Source organism: Hyla sarda, chromosome 5 (assembly GCF_029499605.1).
Source record: "Hyla sarda isolate aHylSar1 chromosome 5, aHylSar1.hap1, whole genome shotgun sequence".
NCBI classification, from domain to species: Eukaryota; Metazoa; Chordata; class Amphibia; order Anura; family Hylidae; genus Hyla; species Hyla sarda.
This window is the reverse complement of record NC_079193.1, coordinates 47,247,816-47,272,106: the sequence shown is the minus strand read 5'-3', so window position 1 is coordinate 47,272,106 and position 24,291 is coordinate 47,247,816. Positions and strand designations below refer to the sequence as shown.

The 24,291-nt window shown below is 44.5% G+C and overlaps 1 long non-coding RNA gene across 1 annotated transcript in view; it reads right to left on the bottom strand.

The window, feature by feature from the left end:
* The window catches only part of LOC130273143 (uncharacterized), a 144,370-nt gene that overhangs the window by 102,989 nt on the left and 17,090 nt on the right, over positions 1-24,291 (bottom strand). The window contains exon 2 of the long non-coding RNA XR_008843885.1: positions 16,013-16,094. This is a non-coding gene — a long non-coding RNA (uncharacterized LOC130273143). The remainder of the gene's footprint in view (positions 1-16,012; positions 16,095-24,291) is intronic.

The window sequence follows — 24,291 nt, the reverse complement described above, 5'->3', positions numbered from 1 at the left end:
GGATCCATTTGTAGTCCCTGGCCAGAGACCAAGTATCCTAGGAAAGGAAGAGATTGACATTCAAACAGACATTTCTCCATTTTGGCATAAAGTTGATTGTCACGAAGTCTCTGAAGAACCATGCGGACATGCTGGCGGTGTTCTTCTAGGTTGGCAGAAAAAATCAGGATATCGTCCAGATACACAACAACACAGGAATATAAGAGATCACGAAAAATTTCATTAACAAAGTCTTGGAAGACGGCAGGGGCGTTGCACAGGCCAAAGGGCATGACCAGATACTCAAAGTGTCCATCTCTAGTGTTAAATGCCGTTTTCCATTCATCCCCCTCTCTGATGTGGATGAGATTATAAGCACCTCTTAAGTCCAGTTTGGTAAAGATGTGGGCACCTTGGAGGCGATCAAAGAGTTCAGAGATGAGAGGTAGAGGGTAGCGGTTCTTTACCGTGATTTTATTAAGACCGCGGTAGTCAATGCAAGGATGTAGGGAGCCATCTTTTTTGGACACAAAGAAAAATCCGCAGGAGAGGAGGATTTGCGGATAAAGCCCTTTTTTAAATTTTCCTGGATGTACTCAGACATAGCAAGAGTCTCTGGGGCAGAGAGAGGATAAATTCTGCCCCGGGGTGGAGTGGTGCCCGGGAGGAGGTCAATAGGACAGTCATAAGGCCTGTGAGGAGGTAGAGTCTCAGCTTGTTTTTTGCAAAAAACATCCGCAAAGTCCATATAGGCCTTAGGGAGACCGGTTACAGGGGGAACCACAGGGTCACGGCAAGGAGTACTGGGAACCGGTTTAAGGCAGTCCTTGAAACAAGAGGGGCCCCAACTCTTGATCTCCCCTGTGGACCAATCCAGGGTTGGGGAATGGTGTTGAAGCCAGGGTAGTCCAAGGAGAATTTCGGAAGTGCAATTGGAGAGGACCAAAAACTCAATTTTTTCGTGGTGAGGTCCAATGCACATTAGGAGGGGTTCCGTGCGGTAACGCACGGCACAGTCCAATCTTTCATTGTTAACGCAATTGATGTAGAGAGGTCTGGCGAGACTGGTCACTGGGATGTTGAACCTGTTGATGAGAGAGGCCAAAATAAAGTTTCCTGCAGATCCGGAGTCCAAGAAGGCCTTAGTGGAGAAGGAGAAGGTAGAGGCAGATATCCGCACAGGCACAGTAAGACGTGGAGAAGCAGAGTTGACATCAAGGACTGTTTCACCTTTGTGCGGAGTCAGCGTACGTCTTTCCAGGCGGGGAGGATGGATAGGACAATCCTTCAGGAAGTGTTCGGTACCGGCACAGTACAGGCAGAGATTCTCCATGCGGCGTCGTGTCCTCTCTTGAGGTGTCAGGCGAGACCGGTCAACTTGCATAGCCTCCACGGCGGGAGGCACAGGAACGGATTGCAGAGGACCAGAGGAGAGAGGAGCCGGGGAGAAAAAACGCCTCGTGCGAACAAAGTCCATATCCTGGCGGAGCTCCTGACGCCTTTCGGAAAAACGCATGTCAATGCGAGTGGCTAGATGAATGAGTTCATGTAGGTTAGCAGGAATTTCTCGTGCGGCCAGAACATCTTTAATGTTGCTGGATAGGCCTTTTTTAAAGGTCGCGCAGAGGGCCTCATTATTCCAGGAAAGTTCTGAAGCAAGAGTACGGAATTGCACGGCGTACTCGCCAACGGAAGAATTACCCTGGACCAGGTTCAGCAGGGCAGTCTCAGCAGAAGAGGCTCGGGCAGGTTCCTCAAAGACACTTCGAATTTCCGAGAAGAAGGAGTGTACAGAGGCAGTGACGGGGTCATTGCGGTCCCAGAGCGGTGTGGCCCATGACAGAGCTTTTCCAGACAGAAGGCTGACTACGAAAGCCACCTTAGACCTTTCAGTAGGAAACTGGTCCGACATCATCTCCAAGTGCAGGGAACATTGTGAAAGAAAGCCACGGCAAAACTTAGAGTCCCCATCAAATTTATCCGGCAAGGATAGTCGTAGGCCTGAGGCGGCCACTCGCTGCGGAGGAGGTGCAGGAGCTGGCGGAGGAGATGATTGCTGAAGCTGTGGTAGTAGCTGCTGTAGCATCACGGTCAGTTGAGACAGCTCGTGGCCTTGTTGCGCTATCTGTTGTGAGTGCTGGGCGACCACCGTGGTGAGGTCAGCGACATCTGGCAGAGGTACTTCAGCGGGATCCATGGCCGGATCTACTGTCACGATGCCGGCTGGCAGGAGGTGGATCCTCTGTGCCAGAGAGGGATTGGCGTGGACCGTGCTAGTGGACCGGTTCTAAGTCACTACTGGTTTTCACCAGAGCCCGCCGCAAAGCGGGATGGTCTTGCTGCGGCGGTAGTGACCAGGTCGTATCCACTAGCAACGGCTCACCTCTCTGGCTGCTGAAGATAGGCGCGGTACAAGGGAGTAGACAGAAGCAAGGTCGGACGTAGCAGAAGGTCGGGGCAGGCAGCAAGGATCGTAGTCAGGGGCAACGGCAGGAGGTCTGGAACACAGGCTAGGAACACACAAGGGAACGCTTTCACTGGCACAATGGCAACAAGATCCGGCGAGGGAGTGCAGGGGAAGTGAGGTATAAATAGGGAGTGCACAGGTGAACACACTGATTAGAACCACTGCGCCAATCAGCGGCGCAGTGGCCCTTTAAATCGCAGAGACCCGGCGCGCGCGCGCCCTAGGGAGCGGGGCCGCGCGCGCCGGGACAGGACCGACGGAGAGCGAGTCAGGTACGGGAGCCGGGGTGCGCATCGCGAGCGGGCGCCACCCGCATCGCGAATCACACCCCGGCTGGAGGCGGAATCGCAGCGCACCCGGTCAGTGGATCTGACCGGGGCGCTGCGGGAGCAAGAGTGTAGCGAGCGCTCCGGGGAGGAGCGCTCGGCGTAACATAAATGGTATTGAAATACGGAAATATTCGATTTTTTTTATAGCAACGCCTCTACGAATCCATGGCTGAGTGTTAATAACATACGGACTGTTATAAAATAATAAAATATCAACACTATCACTATCATTAACCCCGCTAGAAGCAGCAAACACAACAATGAAGGCGACGGTATTAAGCATCAATTAATGAGCAATTATCACCAGATGCTGCACTGATCTGTTTATCAGATTCTGAGCTTTTCTACAATCACGGTTCATCAGGAAGGGGCAGCGGTGAGCAGAGCGGCCATGGGGGGGCGGGGGGAGCGCAAAGGGGCCTGTGATCACATTATGCACTTTGCAAGTCACTGAACCGTAAGAAAACCCAGCAAACAGATGACAATCATTTTACAATTCACAAAATGTCTGCTAAGACCTGTTTGCTAAAAAGCTTTTATACAGGGGGCTGTTTGTGGCATTTTGACACTTGGCAAGAATAGTTGGTTAGAGCATTAACTTTACTCAGCTTTTCTTTATATGTTGTGGTGTGGTGGTGGGGTGGGTGGTGCAGGGAAGATGTTGTTACCCTAGGGGCAGATGGTATTAACCTCTTGTGTTCATGACGCCAGGGAGTGGTTTAGCCTTAACCACCTGAAGGTATACCGCTGGATCATGGGCTAGGCACGGGGGCAATGAAGACACCGACATTAAGATACGGACGACGGAAGCTTTACTGAGGGTAGATAGTTGTTACAGTCTATGCAGTACAGCCTGGGCCCAAGGAGGTGACCAGTGACACAGAGACCTCGCAGGTTTGCTGGGACTTGTAGTAGATAGGAGAATTTAGTGCAGACCACGCTGAGTAGACAGAAGACTTGACTTGACTGACAGGACAGTGACTTCAGCTTACTTGCACTTGACTTGAGGCTGCAGGACTGGACTTGAGGTTGCAGAACTTTACTTGAGGCCTCCCCTGCTCTGGACCCGACTTGACTGGACCTCCGCACACAAAGAGAGCAAAGCTCAAAGATTGCGATGCTAGCTCCAGGGCTTATATGGGGGAGACTAGCAGGGAACCCATAGGTCACCTTTGGGGTCAACTGGTCACTAGTACCTCCTAGGTAACAATCACATGGTACAATTATTAAAGGTACAATGCACAATATAATACATAACCTATTTACATGAGGGAAACGACTGCAGGGGGCCCTGGGGACACTGCCTGACAGGGCCGGGAAGGTACAGGGAAACGCCACATAATAGTGCACATGTATTAATACGGACACACATTATAGGTCTGATGGTGTCCTTCATTGGTAGAGCAGTCAGATGGAGACAGATTTTTAAGGAGGACCTGGGCCCAACTCACAAAATGAAAGGGGTACTACAGCCAAAATTAACTTATTCCCTATCTATAGGATAGGAGATAAGTAGGTGATCGCAGGGGATCTGACTGCTGCCCCCCCCCCCCCCCCCCCATGATCTCCGGAATGGGACCCCGTCTTTCTCAGTGAGAATCGCGTGTCATTTCTGTGGGAGCTCTGATCTACCACTTAGTCAGAGCCAGGTCCCGTTCCGGACATCAGGGGTGTCCCAGCAGCCGGACCCCCCACGATCTGCTACTTTCCCCTATCCTGTGGATAGGGGATAAGTATTTTTTGGCTGCAATACCCCTTTAAGATTTTACTGCCATAGCTTGGGGCACCCTGATCACACACCTTTTAACAGTTTCTTGATAGGTTCGTCCGTTCCTGAGATATGAGGGTTTATAGTCTGAGACTTCAGGGATTAGTCAAATGGGCGTGAACTTAATGGGCGGGATTATACAGTCAGGAGGGGAATATTTTACAATGAAGGGCCTGTCTGCCTAATATGCACCCCCTGACATTATAATCCCACCCATGCCCTGATAGCCACGCCCATTATTAAAATTAAGTTCACGCCCATTTGACTGATTCCCTGAAGTATCAGACAAACTATTAATCATCATATCTCAGTAATTGTAATAGAGAAAGAAAACAGAGCGCTCCAATGTGAAGGACGATATAAATCTTTGGGGGGCCCCCAATGTTGGAGAGGACTCACCAGATTCTGTTGTGCTATGGATATAGGCACAACACTCATGAGCGTATATTCCTTTCAGGGGTAATCATACGATCCACCGTGGACTGCAGCTTATCCCGCCCAGGCTGTACAGCGTGGGAATATGGAAAGTGCGAGTGGTCACACCACTTGGTGCAAGCAGAAGGGGGATATTCCTCAGCACGATCCACGAGCCAGGTAAAAGTGGTAACTTTTTATTAGTTTTCAATACATGTAACGCGTTTTGCGTCCTTGAAACGCGTTACATGTATTGAAAACTAATAAAAAGTTACCACTTTTACCTGGCTCGTGGATCGTGCTGAGGAATATCCCCCTTCTGCTTGCACCAAGTGGTGTGACCACTCGCACTTTCCATATCTGGAAGGGCATATCAAGAAACTTTAAAACGGTGTGGGATTAGGACACTCTAAGCTATTTAATGATACAGCATGCTGGAAGATGTAGTCTTGCAACAACTGGAGGCACACTGGTTGGGAAACACTGCTATATGGTGTTTAGAACACCGAGTGCTGCACAGAGATTGCGGGGGTCCCAGCGGCTGTACCCCCGCAGTCAGACATCTTATCCCCTATCCTTTTGATAGGGCATAAGATGTCTAGGGGCGGAGTACCGCTTTAAAGGACAGCTGTCACTAACATAAAGGCCGTCACGCCCCCTACCATAGGCATGAGGGCGCAAGGCCAACCCCTGCAGCGTTCATGCACAGCGTTCAGAACTAAATGTTCTGAATGCAATCGGAAGGCTTGCCAGTGGAGGACCCCTTTAAGTCGGTTGTCTTTTTTCTCTGAAATAGTGCCCCTACTATGGCTATGTCTGGTATTGCAGCACATCATGATTCAGTTCATTGGGACTGAGTTGCAATACTGCTCCAAGCCTGTAAAAAAAAGGCATAAAAAAATGTAATTTTATTTAAAAAAAAAAAAAGCAGATCCTTGTTTCTAACCTCAGACCTTACAGAAAAGTAGTTTTATTTTAATAATTGGGCAAGTGAAAAGGTTAATGTGCCCTAAATGTCTTTATTATTCCTCATTGTCATGTTTCCTTTTCTACTGATTCGTATTGTCTTCTTCTTCCGTGGTGATTAGGCAGCGAGACTCATCAGCAATTCCCAAACAGGTTTTATAAGCTAAAGTGAGTGCTACTAAAATGCAGTATATACAGTATATGGCTGTGTCGGGAACCCTGCCTAGTCCTGAGTTACGACAGCCCTGTCAATGATAGCAGAGAATATTATATGTGTCTGAGTGTATACGTTTTACTGCAGCTTAGATATATGTTCCTGCGACGTACAAGTAAATTGCAGCGTCTGGCTCCAGAATTATTGGGTCCATTTTCTCAATCCATTACAAGTCTATTTAAACCGAGGATGATTATTCAGCCGGAGCCTTTTGCTGGTCGACATGGTAAACAATAGGGCGGTGAATCTGCCCTAATAGCTTGAGGTAGTGGACATTATATGCTGCATAATAATTTAATGTTACATAACAATAAATGACTGGGATATTCCCTCGTGTGCTGTTATACTAATATTTTATAGATCAAATGTAAAATCCATTATCGAAAAAGGCCAAGATCACTAAAACTAAAGCACAAGCAGCTAATAACAATCCCAGATCTCTATGCGGAAGTTCCCATACATTGAGAGCTTTCTCAAGTTTAGGGGTATTCTTCCATAACTGCGGTGCTGACCGCAATGTCCAATGGGATTCTGTAATGTGATAGTGACCAGGATCAGAACTAACACTATGACCCCAGTCACTGGAGCCAGGAAATGTAAGGACTTGGCCACCATAATGCTCACAGGCGTATGTACAGTAACCAAGGCCTGCCAATGTATACAGTGGAAAAGATATCAATGGTTAAATAGCAGATCATCTGTACAATTCTATTGGGGAACGCTTCTGAAAATACTGCTGATAGAACCCCTACTAGTTATATTCACCCTTAAAAACTATGTTTTGGTTAAAAAAAAATGATATACCAAACTCATGGGAAATCAGGTTGAGGGATCAGATTGAAAGACTTTTTATTATTGAGTTCAATGTATAAACAGTATAAGCCATTATCTTTTGAGCTCCCTCTTCCTGAAAAAGCAAGTAAAAGCAAGTAGGAGAATGTTATCTGTTAAAGGGGTTGTCTGGCAAAAGAAACAACCTCTGGTGGTGTCAATAAGTACAATAGAGAAACTTACTAATATAATTTATTTTAGTCATAGTGCATAGATTTTTCATATCAGCTGTGCATTCTCCCTTGTAAGCTGTGATGTCATATCACAGGCACCGAAAGCAGTCTGCTCTGTCCCTCTTCCCATTCCCCTACTGTCGGCAGGGGACAAAACCAGTGATGTGAAGGGGGGAACTGGTATTTCTGCTCATTAGATTTACACAGTTATGGCCGTAAATGTTGGCATCCCTAAACTCCAAAAATGGTCTGGGAAAAATTATTGGCACCCTTAACTTAACCCCTTAAGGACGCAGGGTTTTTCAGTTTTTGGACTTTCGTTTTTTCATCCTTACCTTTTAAAAATCATAACCCTTTCAATTTTCCACCTAAAAATCCATATTATGGCTTATTTTGTGCGTCACCAATTCTACTTTGCAGTGACATTAGTCATTTTACCCAAAATTCACGGCGACACGGAAATGAAAATCATTGTGCGACAAAATCGAAGAAAAAACGCCATTTTGTAATTTTTGGGGGCTTCCGTTTCTACGCAGTGCATATTTCGGTAAAAATGACACCTTATCATTATTCTGTAGGTCCATACGGTTAAAATGATACCCTACTTATATAGGTTTGATTTTGTCGTACTTCTGGAAAAACTCATAACTACATGCAGGAAAATTTATACGCTTAAAAATGTCATCTTCTGACCCCTATAACTTTTTTATTTTTCCACGTACAGGGCAGTTTGAGGACTTATTTTTTTGCAACATGATCTGACATATTGATCGGTACCATTTTTGTTTTGATCGGACTTTTTGATGACTTTTTATTCATTTTTTAATGGTATAAAAAGTGACCAAAAATACGTTTTTTTGGACTTTGGAATTTTTTTACGTGTACGCCATTGACCGTGCGGTTTAATTAATGATATATTTTTATAGTTTGGACATTTACACACGCGGCGATACCACATATGTTTATTTTTATTTTTATTTACACTGTTTTATTTTTTTTATGGGAAAAGGGGGGTAATTCAAACTTTTATTAGGGAAGGGGTTAAATGACCTTTATTAACACTTTTTTTTTTACTTTTTTTTGCAGTGTTATAGGTCCCATAGGGACCTATAACACTGCACACACTGATCTCTCATGCTAATCACTAGCGTGTATTAACACGCCTGTGATCAGCATTATCGGCGCTTGACTGCTCCTGCCTGGATCTCAGACACAGAGCAGTCATTCGCAGTCATTCGGTGATATCCTGTATTAGCCGCGGGTCCCGGCCGTTGATAGCCGCTGGGACCGACCCAATATGCCGCGGGGACACCACGTAACCCCGCGGCATATCGCGGGAGCCGGCAGAGGACGTAAATATACGTCCTTCATCGTTAAGGGGGTAATATTTGGGTGCACACCCTTTGGAAAAAATAACTTAAAGAGGTTCTCCGGTGCTTAGACATCTTATCCCCTATCCAAAGGATAGGGGATAAGATGCCTGATTGCGGGAGTCCTGCCGCTGGGGACCCCCGTGATCTTGCACGCGGCACCCTGTTTGTAATCAGCCCCGAAGCGTGTTCGCGGAGGCGTGACGTCACACGCAGCTAGCCCTGTGGTCGCCGGTGATCAGACCCGGAGCGAACACGCTCCGGGGACTGATTACAAACGGGGTGCCACGTGCAAGATCAGGGGGGTCCCCAGTGGCGGGACTACAGCGTTCAGGCTTCTTATCTCCTATCTTTTCGATAGGGGATAAGATGTTTAAGCACTGGAGAACCCCTTTAAATCAGTGGCTTCCTATAACTATCAATAAGCTTCTTACACCTCTCAGCCGGAATGTTGGACCACTTTTCCTTTGCAAAAAAATGCTCCAGGTCTTTCTTATTGGAACGGCGCCTTTTCCCAGCAGCAATTTTAAGATCTCTCCACAGGTGTTCAATGGAATTTAGATCTGGACTCATTGCTGCCACTTCAGAACTCTCCAGCGCTTTGTTGCCATACATTTCTGGGTGCTTTTTAATGTATGTTTGAGGTCATTGTCCTGCTGGAAGACCCAAGATCTCGGACGCAAACCCAGCTTTCTGAAACTAGGCTGTACAGTGTGATCAAAAATCCATTGGTAATCCTCAGATTTCATGATTTCTTGCACACATTCAAGGCACCCAGTGCCAGAGGCAGCAAAACAACCCCAAAACATCATTGAACCTCCACCATATTTCACTGTAGGTACTGTGTTCTTCGTAGGCCTCATTCCATTTTCAGTAAACAGTAGAATGATTTGCTTTACCAAAAAACTCTATCTTGGTCGCAACTGTCCACAAGAAGTTTTCCCAGAAGGATTTTGGCTTACTCAAGTTCATTTTGGCAAAATATAGTCTTGCTTTTTTTATGTCTCTGTGTCAGCAGTGGGGTCCTCCTGGGTCTCCTGCCATAGCGTTTCATTTCATTTAAATGTCGATGGATAATTTGTGCTGACACTGATGCTCCCTGAGCCTGCAGGACAGCTTGAATATCTTTGGAATTTGTTTGGGGCTGCTTATCCACCATCCGGACTATCCTGCATTGACACCTTTCATCAATTTTTGTCTTCATGCCCGTCCACGCCCAGGGAGATTAGCTACAGTGCCATGGGTTGCAAATGTCTTGATAATGTTGTGCACTGTGGACAAAGGCAAATCTAGAAATCTAGATCTCTGCAAATCTAGATCTCTGGAGACGGCAAATCTAGATCTCTGGAGATGGACTAGATGGGCCAAATGGTTCTTATCTGCCGACACATTCTATGTTTCTATGTTTCTAACCATGAGATTGTTGATATTTTTCCACAATTTTGGTTCTCAAGTCCTCAGACAGTTCTCTTCTCCTCTTTCTGTTGCCCATGCTTAGTGTGGCACACACAGACACACAATGCAAAGACTAAGTGAACTTCTCTCCTTTTTATCTGCTTTCAGGTGTGTTTTTTTTATATTGCCCACACCTGTTACTTGCCCCAGGTGAGTTTAAAGGAGCATCACATGCTTGAAACAATCTTATTTTTCCACAATTTTGAAAAGGTGCCAATAATTTTGTCCAGACCATTTTTGGAGTTTGGTGTGACATTATGGCCAATTTGCTTTTTTTCCCTCCCTTTTTTGGTTTAGTTCCAATACACACAAAAGGAATAAACATGTGTATAGCAAAACATGTGTTACTGCAATCCTTTTCTGTGAGAAATACTTTATTTTCTTGAAAAATTTCAGGGGTGCCAACATTTACGGCCATGACTGTATATAGCCACTTAAAAAAAATTGTATATATATATAGTTAAATAAATAAATAAATAGATAGATAGATACAGTATATGCAATTTTTGGGACACAGTGTCTTTATAAAACCTCTGTATGGTACCATTGTTCACCACACGGTATCTACAATGTACTTAGCAGGTGCTGTGTACTGTACTATAGAATGGAAAAGAATATTTCTGGCGCTGAACATCTTCTTTCCGTCCATGTAAGTAGCTCGACCATAATTGGCCATTTCCTCACTTTCCTTCCGGTCATTGTAAGTCAGAAGTATAGTTTGCATAACCCGCTTAACACAATCATTCCTTCTGTTTGTGACAAAAAAAAAAGTACAATACAACGTGTATATAAAACCCATTGATTTATCTCACGTCCTCCGCGCCGCGATAACAAAGCCGATGTGGAATCACATTGGAACCGTTCTTATTGATGTTTCCCTTCCCTTTGTGCAGACTTGTTTAACGAAAGGTGTTTTATTATTCCGTTTCTGTAAATTCCTAAAGCAAAACACAATGTTATATCTGCAGAACTAAAAGAAAATATGTATTTTTTAGGAGGCACCATTGCAGCAACCATAATAGGGCCCCCAACTGTGCGTGGGCCCCTTCTATAGGTATCTTCTTATTTGACAGAGGGGCCCATATTTTCCTGCTATCTCTGGACTCTATATAGTTGTGTTTCCCAACCAGGGTACCTCCAGCTGTTGCAAAACTACAACTCCCAGCATGCCCGGACAGCCGTTGGCTGTCCGCGCATGCTGGGAATTGTAGTTTTGCAACAGCTGGAGGCACACTGGTTTCGGAAGCACTGCTCTATATAGTCTGATACTTCTATCACTGGTTGATCAGAGCTTAGAGGCACAAGCCATTTATACAAAGAATGGCAACGCCCACTTTTCAATGTATCTATACATTTCCAGGAGGAATAACAGAGGAATGGCACATTGCATGATTTTCAGAAAAGATGCTCCAGAGTTGTCATTTTATAGCAAGTGCATTTATTAACTAAAACAGACACGGTAATAGGTGTAAGTCTAATTAGGCTTCTTATCTTAGAACTCTATTTTCTGACGTTGCTCTGTTATTCCTCCTGGAAATCTATAAATGAACTGACTTGTTATTACCATCTCTCTCATCACTAGCATGTGTCTCTGTATCAGTGTTTGCCAACCCTTGTGCCCCCAGCAGTTGCAAAACTACAACTCCCAGCATACTGGGAGTTGTCAGTTTGCAACAGCTGGAGGCACACAGGTTGGGAAACACTGGTTTTTTTTACAGAGTGGTCCAGATTTGACTGCTAGCTCTGGACTCTCTATAGTAGTGTTTTCCAACCAGGTGCCACCAGCTGTTGCAAAACGGCTGTCCAGGCATGCTGGGAGTTGTAGTTTTTTGCAACAGCTGGAGGCACACTGATTAGGAAACTCTGCTTTTTATATAGAGGGGCCCAGAGGCAGAGAGGCCCAGAGTTGACTGCTAGCTCTGGACTCTCCATAGTAGTGTTTTCCAACCAGTGTGCCACCAGCTGTTGCAAAACTATAACTGCCATTATGGCCAGACAGCCATCGGCATGTTGAGAATTATCGTTTTTCAACAGCTGGAGGAACACTGGGTCTGTCTGGGCATGCTGGGAGTTGTAGTGTTGCAACAGCTGGAGGCACACTGGCTGGGAAAAACTGGTTACAGCCTTAAACCATCACTGTATTCAGAATTGTACACAGTGCAGAACCCTAAGCTTCCCCTGTCTACTAGCTTTATAGTAGAAGTTTGGTGTGTGGTTACCTCAGTGGTTAAGGTAGGTACATTGTATTTGTGTAACGGTTACCTCATCTTCCTAAGATTCTCCTTAGAATAATGTATATTTTATTGCTCACACCCTAATGTATGTATAGGACAGACTGTAGTGATGGTCAGGGCTGTAGGAGGGCACCAGGGCCTTGTGACAAATGTTATGGTGTTTATTTTCTTAGTAACAAATCTGATTAATGTCCATACACAGGAAGCAAGGGAAACGTCCCAGGGTGTTTGCATCGTTTCAGTCAAACAAATAGGAGGTGGTATGGTATTAACCCTTGAATGGCGTGACGCCAGGGTGAGGTTTCCTCAATAGTAATGTTCCTACCGCCAACCGTCCCACAAACGGCAGGGAGAAATAACGGAATGTCCACAGCAGATTTTATGAAGTAAACTGAAGAAACTTTACTTGCAGCTTTTATGCAACGGTATTGAACATAACAGTCTCTTAAGAGTGAACCGGGATACAGGTTCCTCACAGGTTTTCTGGGACTTGGAAGCAATGAGCTTTTGATGCCTGCCACTCTGCTACTATTTTAAAATATTTGAGTTGATAGTAGTCACACAGGATATAGTAGTTTGAGGCTTTGAGTAACTCACGTTTAGTGGCTGCAGGTTCTTAGGCTTTGGGCCTAGCTTGAATTGATGATGCTGAGGAGATGTGCTTTTCTTGATAATCAGAAACTAAGAGAGATAAGAGAGTGATTTGATTGACTACAGCCCTTTATATAATGAGGGGCTGGACTAAGCTCATTGGTCAGCAAACCTGTAAGTTATGAACCCAGTGAACTCTGTGTACATTACAAGACCTCCAAAGGTCCTTAAGCATATCATACATTGCAACAGTGTATCACGTGACCACTAAGGTCCTATACATATATTTCCTACACATTAAATTATATATATACATTAAATAACACATTTATATGAGGCGACTAGGGTTAAGACCTACAGGAGAGCCCTATAGACATGGAGGGACTCTAGCTGCGGGGACCTTAGACAAGGGACAGGACCAGGTCCTGTACTGGGACACCACAGATAGATAGATATGAGATAGATATATAATGAGATAGATAGATCAGGGGCAGACATATCGCCTGTGCAGCTGAACCAGGGCCGGACCTACCATGGTGCCTAGTAGGTTCATGATAGGGCCAGCCCTGCTGCTGCGCCGCCGCTGCTCACTGTTCTAAAGGGGCAGCGGCGAGTCTGCAGCCGGCCGACCGGGGTCTGACGAGGGACATAGTAACATAGTTCATAAGGTTGAAAAAAGACCAGAGTCCATCAAGTTCAACCTATAACCCTAATGAGTCCCTACTGAGTTGATCCAGAGGAAGGTAAAGAACCCTCATACTAGAGGTAAAAATTATGTCCCGACTCCAAATATGGAATCAGAATAAATCCCTGGATCAACGTTCTGTCCCTATAAATCTAGAATCCATAACCTGTAATGTTATTATTCTCCAAAAATGCATCCAGACCCCTTTTTTGAACTCTTTTACAGAGTTCACCATGACCACCTCTTCAGGAAGAGAATTCCACAGTCTCACTGCTCTTACAGTAAAGAACCCCTGTCTGTGCTGGTGTAGAAACCTTCTTTCCTCTAAATGTAGAGGATGCCCCCTTGTTATAGATACAGTCCTGGGTATAAATAGATCATTGGAGAGATCACTGTACTGTCCCCTGATATATTTATACATAGTTATTAGGTCTCCCCTAAGCCTTCTTTTTTCTAAACTAAATAACCCTAATTCTGATAATCTTTCTGGGTACTGTAGTCCTCCCATCCCCCGTCTTTGAACCCTCTCCAGATCCACTATATCTTTCTTGTACACTGGTGCCCAGTACTGTACACAGTATTCTATGTGTGGTCTGACTAGTGATTTGTACAGGGGTAGAATTATTTCCTTGTCGTGGGCATCTATGCCCCTATTGATGCCCCCCATGATTTTATTTGCCTTGGCAGCAGCTGCCTAACACTGGTCACTACAGCTAAATTTACTGTTAACTAAAACTCCCAAGTCCTTTTCTACATCAGTCGTCCCAAGTGTTCTCCCATTTAATACATAATCCCAGCCCGGATTTTTCTTCCCCATGTGCATTACCTTACATTAAATAGAACAGGCCCCAAGACGGACCCCTGTGGTCCCCACTAGCAACAGTCACCCAATCAGAATAAGTACTATTAATAACCACCCTCTGTTTCCTATCACTGAGCCAGTTACTTACCCACTTACACACATTCTCCCCCAGCCCAATCCTTCTCATTTTATCCACCAACCGTTTATGTGGAACCGTATCAAATGCTTTGGAAAAATCCAGATATACGACATCCAGCGATTCCCCCCGGTCCAGTCTGGAGCTCACCTCCTCATAGAAGCTGATCAGGTTAGTTTGACAGGACCGATCCCTCATAAAGCCATGATATGGGGTCATACATTTATTTTTATCAAGATACTACAAAGTAGCATCCATTAGAAAACCCTCAAACAATTTACATACAACAGAGGTTAAACTAACAGATCTGTAATTCCCAGGGTCACCTTTTGACCCCTTTTTAAATATTGGCACCACATTTGCCATGTGCCAGTCCTGAGGAACCGTCCCTGTTACTATAAAGTCCCTGAATATAAAAAATAGGGGTCTGTCTATTACATTACATAAAGGGGTATTCCAGGATTTTTTTTTTTTTATTTGACTATGCTACAGGGGCTGTAAAGTTAGTGTAGTTCATAATATAGTGTCTGTACCTGTGTGTGACGGTTTTCTCACAATTCTTATGTGATTTTCACCCCAATTATTTTTTTTTTTACCAGCATACAAAATGACTGTTGTCTCAGATTTTTTCCAGGTTGCAATGTGGCCGAAACCTGACTCACTAGTCAGCTGATGACAGGGAGCCTGTCTGCTTCAATGGGTGGAGGGATCGCTTGGTGGAAGAGAGATCAATCTACAACTAATAAAACTGCTGTAGGCACCCTGATTGAAAGGTCTTTTGAAAGGATGCAGCTCATTTATGTTTCAATGGGTGGGGTGGCTGATGTGTGGGAGGAATATGGAATTATGGGATTTGTAGGCAAAGAAGAAAACTCAAAAAGGAAATATCAGTTCACAAAAAGATAGCCACAGTGTTATGATAATCTCACAACATAGTCTTTTAGCCCCAAGACAAGCGCAGATCCTTCCTAAGCATGTCCATTACTGTTTAGCGGGTATGTACTAAAATCACCTTATGGTGGGGATAACCCCTTTAATTCCTTTAAAACACGGGGGTGAATGCCATCTGGACCTGGCAATTTGTCTATTTTTATTTTTTGTAGGCACTGTAATTGTTCCTGGGTTAGACAGGTAACTTGTACTGGGGAGACTGACAACACTTGGGGCCCCGGACCAAAAAAAAGCAAGGGCCCCTGCTTAGCTCTGCAGCTCGTCAATCTTCTGCCACACCCCTATTCCACCCAAATCCCACACACAATAAACTAAAATTTATATATGTAAGAAACACTTTAACGTAGGTACATTTCCATGACCAATGATACTGGTATACAAGGAGTAAATATATACCACCACACAATAACTGGATAATACCGCCATACTGTACTGAATAAAATCACTATACACAGACCAGTATACTATACAGGATCTGTATACTATATAAGTGATTACATACAGACCATATGGTGGTAGATAACAGCTGTACACAGGATCTGTATACTATATAAGTGATTATATACAGGACCATATGGCGGTAGATATCAGCTGTACACAGGATGTGTATACCATATAAGTGATTACAGTTACATTTTGGGACTCACAATTACATCTTTTCTGATCAGCGGCATCCTCTTTCCTTTTCTTCTCCATCCAGATAAGATCGCCATGTGGATCTCTTAACATCTGCAGGACAAATATGTCAGACTCTGCATTTTCCAGTGCCCTCCCCTCCTCTATACAATCTGAACATCTATAGGCCCACAAACTGTAATAATGCCCCCCTTGGTGTCCTGCACAGTAAAAGGGAAGGTAGGTAGGTAGCCAGGTAAATAGGTAACTAGGTAGGTAGATCAGGAAGCCAGATATATAGGTAGGTGACAAGTCAGGTAGGTAGGGGGCTAGCTAGGTAGTTAGACAGCCATGTATGAAGGCCAGGTATGTACATAGATAGGTAGCTGGGTATGTAGGTAGTTAGTCTGGTATGTTGGTAAGTAGTTAGGCATCCAGGTATAAAGTTAGGTAGCCCCCCTTCCCCATAGGTATAGGCAGCAGAGTTAACCCCCTTCCCTGTAGGTATAGGCAACAGAGTTAACCCCCCTTCCCCAAAGGTATAGGCAGCAGAGTTAGCCCCTCAACCTTCCCCATAGGTATAGGCAGCAGACTTAACCCCCCTTTCCCATAGAAATAGGCAACAGACTTAACCCCCCTTCCCCATAGGTATAGGAACAGAGTTAACCCGCCTTTCTCCTTAGGTATAGGCAGCAGAGTCCCCCCCCCCCTTTCCCCATAGGTATAGGCAGAGTTACCCCCCCCCCCCCCTTTCCCATAGGTATAGGCAGAGTTACCCCCCCTCTTCCCCATAGGTATAGGCAGAGTTACCCCCTCTTCCCCATAGGTATAGGCAGAGTCCCCCCCTTCCCCATAGGAATAGGCGGAGTCTCCCCCCCAAAGGTATAGGCAGCAGACTTAACCCCCCTTCCCCATAGGTATAGGCAGCAGAGTTAACCCCCCTGCCCAATAGGTGTAGGAACAGAGTTAACCCCCTTACTCCTTAGGTATAGTCAGCATAGTCCCCACCCCTTTCCGCGTAGGTATAGGCAGACTTAAACCCCCTTTTCCCCCTAGGTATGGGAAAGAGTAACACCCCCCCCCCCCCCGTTCCCCATAGGTATAGGCAGAGTTATCCCTACCCCTCTTCCCCAATGGTATAGGCAGAGGGCAGAGTTACACCCCCACTCCCTCTCCCCAAAGGTATAGGCAGAGTTACCCCCCATCCCACCTTAGGTATAAGCAGAGTTACCCCTCCCCCCCTTCCACATAGGTATAGGCAGAGTTTAATATATTTGCTTTTTCCTGATTCCTGTCTATAATTTCTTCCTCAACATTTTTTTTAAAAAGGCCAACACTTTCATTTTTGACCTTTTTGCTATTTATACAGTTAAAGAACATTTTGGGGTTAGTTTTACTCTCTTTGGCAATGAGTCTTTCTGTCTCTATTTTTGCGGCTTTTATCAGTTTTTTACATATTTGAAATTTTTCTCTATAGCTTTTTAATGCTTCTTCACTGCTGTCCTATTTTAGTAGTTTAAATGCTTTATTTTTGTCATTTATTGCCCCTTTAACATTTTTATTCATGCTTATTGGTTTTCTTTCAGTGAGAAATTAAGATATTTTTAGCCCCTTAACGACGGCCGACGTAAATGTACCCCCTGGTGAGCCGGTACTTAATGCACTAGGACATATATTTACGTCCTATACATAACCACGAGCATCGAAGCGATGCTCGGGTCATGCGCAGCAGGTCTCGACTGCTGATAGCAGCCAGGGACCAGCCGGTAATGGCAGACATCCGCGATCACGCGGATGTCCACCATTAACCCCTCAGATGCCGTGATCAATACAGATCATGGGATCTGCAGCATTGTGGACACTAAAATGGATGATCGGATCGCAGCGGTGCCGCGGCGATCCAATCGTCCAGCATGGCAGCAGGAGGTCCCTCTCACCTGCCTCCGCTGCCTTCCACGGATCTTCTGCCCTGGTCTGCGATCCAGAAGACCAGAGCAGAAGATGACCGATAATACTGATCAGTGCTATGTCCTATGCATAGCACTGAACAGTATTAGCAATCGAGTGATTGCTATAAATAGTCCCCTATGGGGACTTTTAAAGTGTAAAAATAAAAGTTAAAAAAAATGTGAAAACCCCACTCCCCCAATAAAAACGTAAATTGTCCCATTTTTCCCTATTTCACCCCCAAAAAGTGTAAAAAAAAATATTATATATACATATTTGGTATCTCCGCGTGCATAAATATGCCAACTATTAAAATAAAATGTTAATGATACCATATGGTGAACGGCGTGAACGTTAAAAAAAAGTCCAAAATACCGTATTTATCGGCGTATAACACGCACTTTTTAGGCTAAAATTTTTAGCCTAAAGTCTGTGTGCGTGTTATACGCCGATACACCCGTCGCTGCCCGCTTCTCTCCCCCTACCTTTCCTGGAGTCTGTCGGCCCTTTTCACCCCCTGGTTATCGGCGCCGCTGCCCGTTCTGTCCCCCTGACTATCGGTGCCGGCGCCGATAGCCAGGGGGAGAGAAGCGGCGCCGACAGCCAGGGGGAGAGAAGGGGCAGCGGCACCCATTGCCGGCGCCGCTGCCCCGTTGCCTCCCCCCATCCCCGGTTCCATAATTACCTGAGTCCGGTCCGCGCTGCTCCGCTGCTCCAGGCCTCAGTCGTGCGTCCCCGGCGTCATTGCTATGCGCTGAACGGCGCGGCGCATGACGTCAGTGCGCCGCGCCGTGCATAGCAACGACGCTGGGGACGCACGACAGAGGCCTGGAGCAGCGCGGACCGGACTCAGGTAATTATGCCACCGGGGATGGGGGGAGGCAACGGGGCAGCGGCGCCGGCAATGGGTGCCGCTGCCCCTTCTCTCCCCCTGGCTGTCGGCGCCGCTTCTCTCCCCCTGGCTATTGGCGCCGGCACCGATAGTCAGGGGGACAGAACGGGCAGCGGCGCCGATAACCAGGGGGTGAAAAGGGCCGACAGCAGCGCTCTAGACCCCAGGAAAGGCAGGGGGAGAGAAGCGGGCAGCGACGGCATCTCTCCCCCTGCCTTTCCTGGGGGTATATCGGGGTATACACGCGCACACACGCACCCTCATTTTTTCATGGATATTTGGGTATAAATACGGTAGCTGCTTTTTTATAACATTTTATTCCCAAAAAATTAATAAAAAATGTATTAAAAGTTTTATATAAGCAAATATGGTATGAAAAAAAGTAAAGATCACGGCGCAAAAAATGAGCCCTCATACCGCCGCTTATATGGAAAAATGAAAAAGTTATAGGTTTTCAAAATAGGGGGATTTTTTTTAAGTGCAACAGTAACAGAAAAGTATGTTATCATGGGTATCATTTTAATCGTTTTGACCCAAAGAATAAAGAACACATGTCATTTTTACCGCATAATGTACGTCATGAAAACAAAACATTCCAAAATTTGCTAATTTGCGGTTTTCTTTTTAATTTCCCCACACAAATAGTATTTTTTTGGTTGTGCCATACATTTTATGGTAAAGTGAGTGATGGCATTACAAAGGACAACTGGTCATGCAAAAAACAAGCCTCATAAAAGTCTGTGGATGAAAATATAAAAGAGTTATGATTTTTTTGAAGGCGAGGAGGAAAAAACGAAAATGTAAAAATAAAATTGTCTGAGTCCTTAGGGCCCAAATGGGCTGAGTCTTTAAGGGGTTAAACGTCTCCCATTTAGTGTCAGTATTCTTGTTTTTGAGGACATTATCCCAATTTATATTGTTAAGGGCTTCTCTGAGTTGATCAAACTTTGCCTTCTGAAAGGGGTTCTCCACCATAAGGTGATTTTAGTCCGTACCTGGCAGACAGTAATGGACATGCTTAGGAAGGATCTGCACTTGTCTTGGGGCTAAATGGCTATGTTGTGAGATTACCATAACACTGTGGCTAGCTTTTTGTAAACTGGTATTTCCTGTTTGACTTTTCTTTTTTTGACTACAAATCCCACAATTCCATTTTACTCCCACACATCAGCCACCCCACCCATTGAAACATAAATGAGCTGCATCCATTTAAAAGACCTGTGTTTTTCAATCAGGGTGCCTACAGCTGTTGCATTAGTTGCAGATTGATCTCTCTCCCACCAAGCGATCGCTCCACCCATTGAAGCAGACAGGCTCCCTGTCATCAGCTGACTAGCCATTGCAACCTGGGAAAAATCTGAGACAACAGTCATTTTGTATGCTGTTAAAAATAAATATTGGAGTGAAAACCACAGAATTGTGAGAAAATGTCACACACAGGTACAGACACTATATTATGAACTACACTAACTTTACAGCCCCTGTAGCATAGTCAAATAAAAAAAATTCCTGGAATACCCCTTTAAAGTTCATTGTTTTGGTGGCCCCTCGAGAGATTCCCTTATTGAAGTTATAATGTATTATATTATGATCACTATTTCCTAGGTGTCCATCTACCTGCACATTAGTTACTCTGTCAGGTCTGTTGGTTAATATTAAGTCTAGTAGGGCGCCCCCTCTGGTCGGACCCTGCACCGTTAGGGACAGATAATTGTCTTTAGCTATAGTCAGGAACCCGTTTCCTTTATGAGATTCACAGGTCTCAGTCTCCCAGTTTATATCACGATAGTTAAAGTCCCCCATTATTATCACCTCATTCTGATTTGCTGCCTTGTTTATTTGCCTCAGTAATTGATCTTCTGCCTCTTCCATTATTATTGGTGGCTTATAACAAACCGCTATCAGAATTTTTTTATTTTTATCTCCACATATTTCTACCCATAATGACTCCACATTATCGTTTCCCTCCCATATATCCTCCCGTAGTGCGGCCTTCAGACTGGATTTCATATAAACACCCCTGAGGAAATCACAGCCAGTGACGGAACGCGTGGGGTTCTGGGGTCCCGTCCCTACACTGAATCTAATGGATCCTCCGTCTGTGGTTGCTGCTAATTGGTGACATTGTTTGCTATATACTTTGCACTTTATTTATTGCCTTATATATGGTGATGTTATTGTAACATATATTGACATTTGTTCAGGATGTATTTAGTGCAATGGTAGTAGGTTTATTTGTTTCCATCATAATACATCAAGCGCCACAGTTAGTGTGTTACATATAGGGACGGGGCATTGGTGAGAGGGGGTTCATGGCCCCTCTCCCATGTTGGGTATGCTCTGTTGAGCTCTTTTTAATTGATTTTAGCCCCTGTGTTTTGTGCTTTTCATCATATTTTGTTACCAATAAAGATATAAATTTTATATTATATGAGTATATCATTATTTTTGTGGTGTGCACTCTGTACAGTATTCTTTTTCTTGGTTGTTGGAGGTTTTTCCTTACTGAGTAGTAGCACCCGCTTTATTATATAAATATAAGGTGAGCCCCCCATTTCTTTATTACAGTGGATTTCACATAAAGACAATCTCCTCCCCCTTTCCGTTTTGTCCGATCTTTCCTGAATAGACTATAACCCTGTATGTTGACTGCCCAGTCACAGCTATCGTCCAACCAAGTCTCTGTTATACCCATTATGTCATCATTTTCCTCAGACATCAACCACTCCAGTGCGTCAGTTTTATTGGTCAGACTTCTGGCATTAGTCAACATGTAATTCAATGGTGTATGTTTTCTCTTCCTATGAAGCCTATCCCTATTAACTATTCTAACCCCTCCCTCCGCTCCACCCCCTCTATCTACACTATCCTCCCCCTCTATGTTGTAGGTTTCCTCCCCCCCAGTCCCTAGTTTAAACATTCATCCACCCTTCTAGCCATTTTCTCCCCAAGCACAGCTGCACCCTCCCCATTGTGCTGCAGCCCGTCCCTCCGGTAGAGCTGCTGTCCGACAGAGAAGTCGGCCCAGTTCTCCATGAACCCAAACCTCTCCTTCCTACACCAGCTTCTGAGCCACTTGTTTACCTTCCTAATCTCCCGCTGCCTCTCTGGTGTGGCTCATGGTACAGGTAATATTTCACAAAATATTACCTTGGAGGTCCTTGCCTTAAGCTTGCAACCCAAGTCCCTGAAATCATTTTTAAGGACACGCCACCTACCTCTTACTTTGTCATTGGTGCCAATATGTACCATGACTGCTGGGTCTTCTCCAGCCCCACCCAGCAACCTGTCAACCTGATCCTCGATGTGCCGAACTCGAGCGCCAGGAAGACAACACACTGTTTGGCGATCCCGGTCTTTGTGACAGATCGCCCTGTCTGTCCCCCTAATAATTTAGTCCCCCACTACCAGTACCTGTCTGGCCTGCCCTGCACTCCTCCCTCCCTCCTTACTGGAGCAGACACCCCCCTTGGCGGTCAGAGGCAGAGTCCAGGTGCAGTACTGCTAGCTTTGGAATGGCATCCCCCTCATCTGCCAACCGGGCAAACTTGTTGGGGTGTGCCAGTTCTGGACTAGCCTCCCTGACACTTTTCCCTCTCCCCCGTTTTCTAACTGTAACCCAGCTAACTGCCTGACTGTCCTGCCTCTCCGTGCCACTATCCTCCCCCACCTCTACCCCAGAGAGAAATTGCTCAGTGAGCAGGAGACTCCTCTCCAAGTTGTCAATGCGTCTCAGTGTTGCCAGTCTGTGCATGCATGTGAGTGTCTGTGTGTGTCTGTCTGTCTGTCTGTGTGTGTCTGTGTGTGTGTCTTTCTGTCTGGGTGTGTCTGTGTGTTGGGGGGAACTATGCTACCTAATGTGGGGAAACTATGCTACATAATGTGGGGGAACAGCTGCCTACCTAATGTTGCAGATTAATGTGAGTTGCAGTGCAATTTTATGGCATAGTACTTTTTTTTCCTTCTTTTTTTTTTTGTGTGTGTGATTGGGGGGGGCAGGCACATTCTTTGCACAGTGGCCCTCTGCTGTCTGAGTCAGCCAATGAGATAGATAGATTTGAGATAGATAGATAGATAGATATTAGATAGACAGATAGATAGATATGAAGATATGAAATTGATAGATAGATAGATAGATAGATATAAGATAGATCCGAGGTAGATAGACTGATAGATATGAGACAGATACATAGATAGATAGATAGATAGGAGACAGATAGATAGATAGATAGATGCAGAAAAGTACAGCAGCACACCCAGTAGTAAAGTGCAAAAAAATTGGGATTTATTGACCCATATCAAATGCGACGTTTCGACGGCATCCCGCCATCTTTTTCAAGCATGCTTGAAAAAGATGGCGGGATGCCGTTTAAACGTCGCATTTGATATGGGTCAATAAATCCCAATTTTTTTGCACTTTACTACTGAGTGTGCTGCTGTACTTTTCTGCATCTTGGATTATTTGAGCCGTCTGCGATTGGGACTGCTATCCTTGCTTGCACCCCAAGATTTTGCCAGAATACGTGGTTGTGCTGCCTACCTTCTACATAGATAGATAGATAGATAGATAGATAGATAGATAGATATGAGAGCGATAGATATGAATAGATAGATAGATATGAGATAGATAGATAGATATGAGATAAATATGAGATAGATAGATATGAGATAGATATGAGACAGATAGATAGATATTAGATAGATAGATATGACATACATAGATATTAGATAGATAGATATGAGATAGATAGATATGAGATAGATAGATATGAGATAGATAGATAGATAAATAGATATGAGATAGATAGATATTAGATAGATAGATATTAGATAGATAGATATGAGATAGATAGATAGATATGAGATAGATAGATATTAGATAGATAGATAGATAGATATTAGATAGATAGATATGAGATAGATAGATAGATAGATATTAGATAGATAGATAGATAGATATGAGATAGATAGATATTAGATAGATAGATAGATAGATATTAGATAGATAGATATGAGATAGATAGATAGATATGAGATAGATAGATATTAGATAGATAGATAGATAGATAGATATTAGATAGATAGATAGATAGATATGAGATAGATAGATATGAGATAGATAGATAGATATGAGATAGATAGATATTAGATAGATAGATAGATAGATAGATATTAGATAGATAGATAGATATGAGATAGATAGATATGAGATAGATAGATAGATGGATACCAATACAGAGAAATCTCAGACCTTGTCAGGAATTGCTGCAATTCTTAAGTTGTTTATTCCTTCCCTTTTCTTATATAAACAGTGGTTAGTGGAGTAAGGGGGCGGCCGATTTTGTCTCAAACGTGGGAGAACTTGACTCAGATCCCAATTACTAGAAGTATGTGCCCTTTGACATAGTGTATGGGATACTATTTAACCCCCTGCTCACCAAATGGTGCATTGTGTTGCCTTAGGAAAGCCAC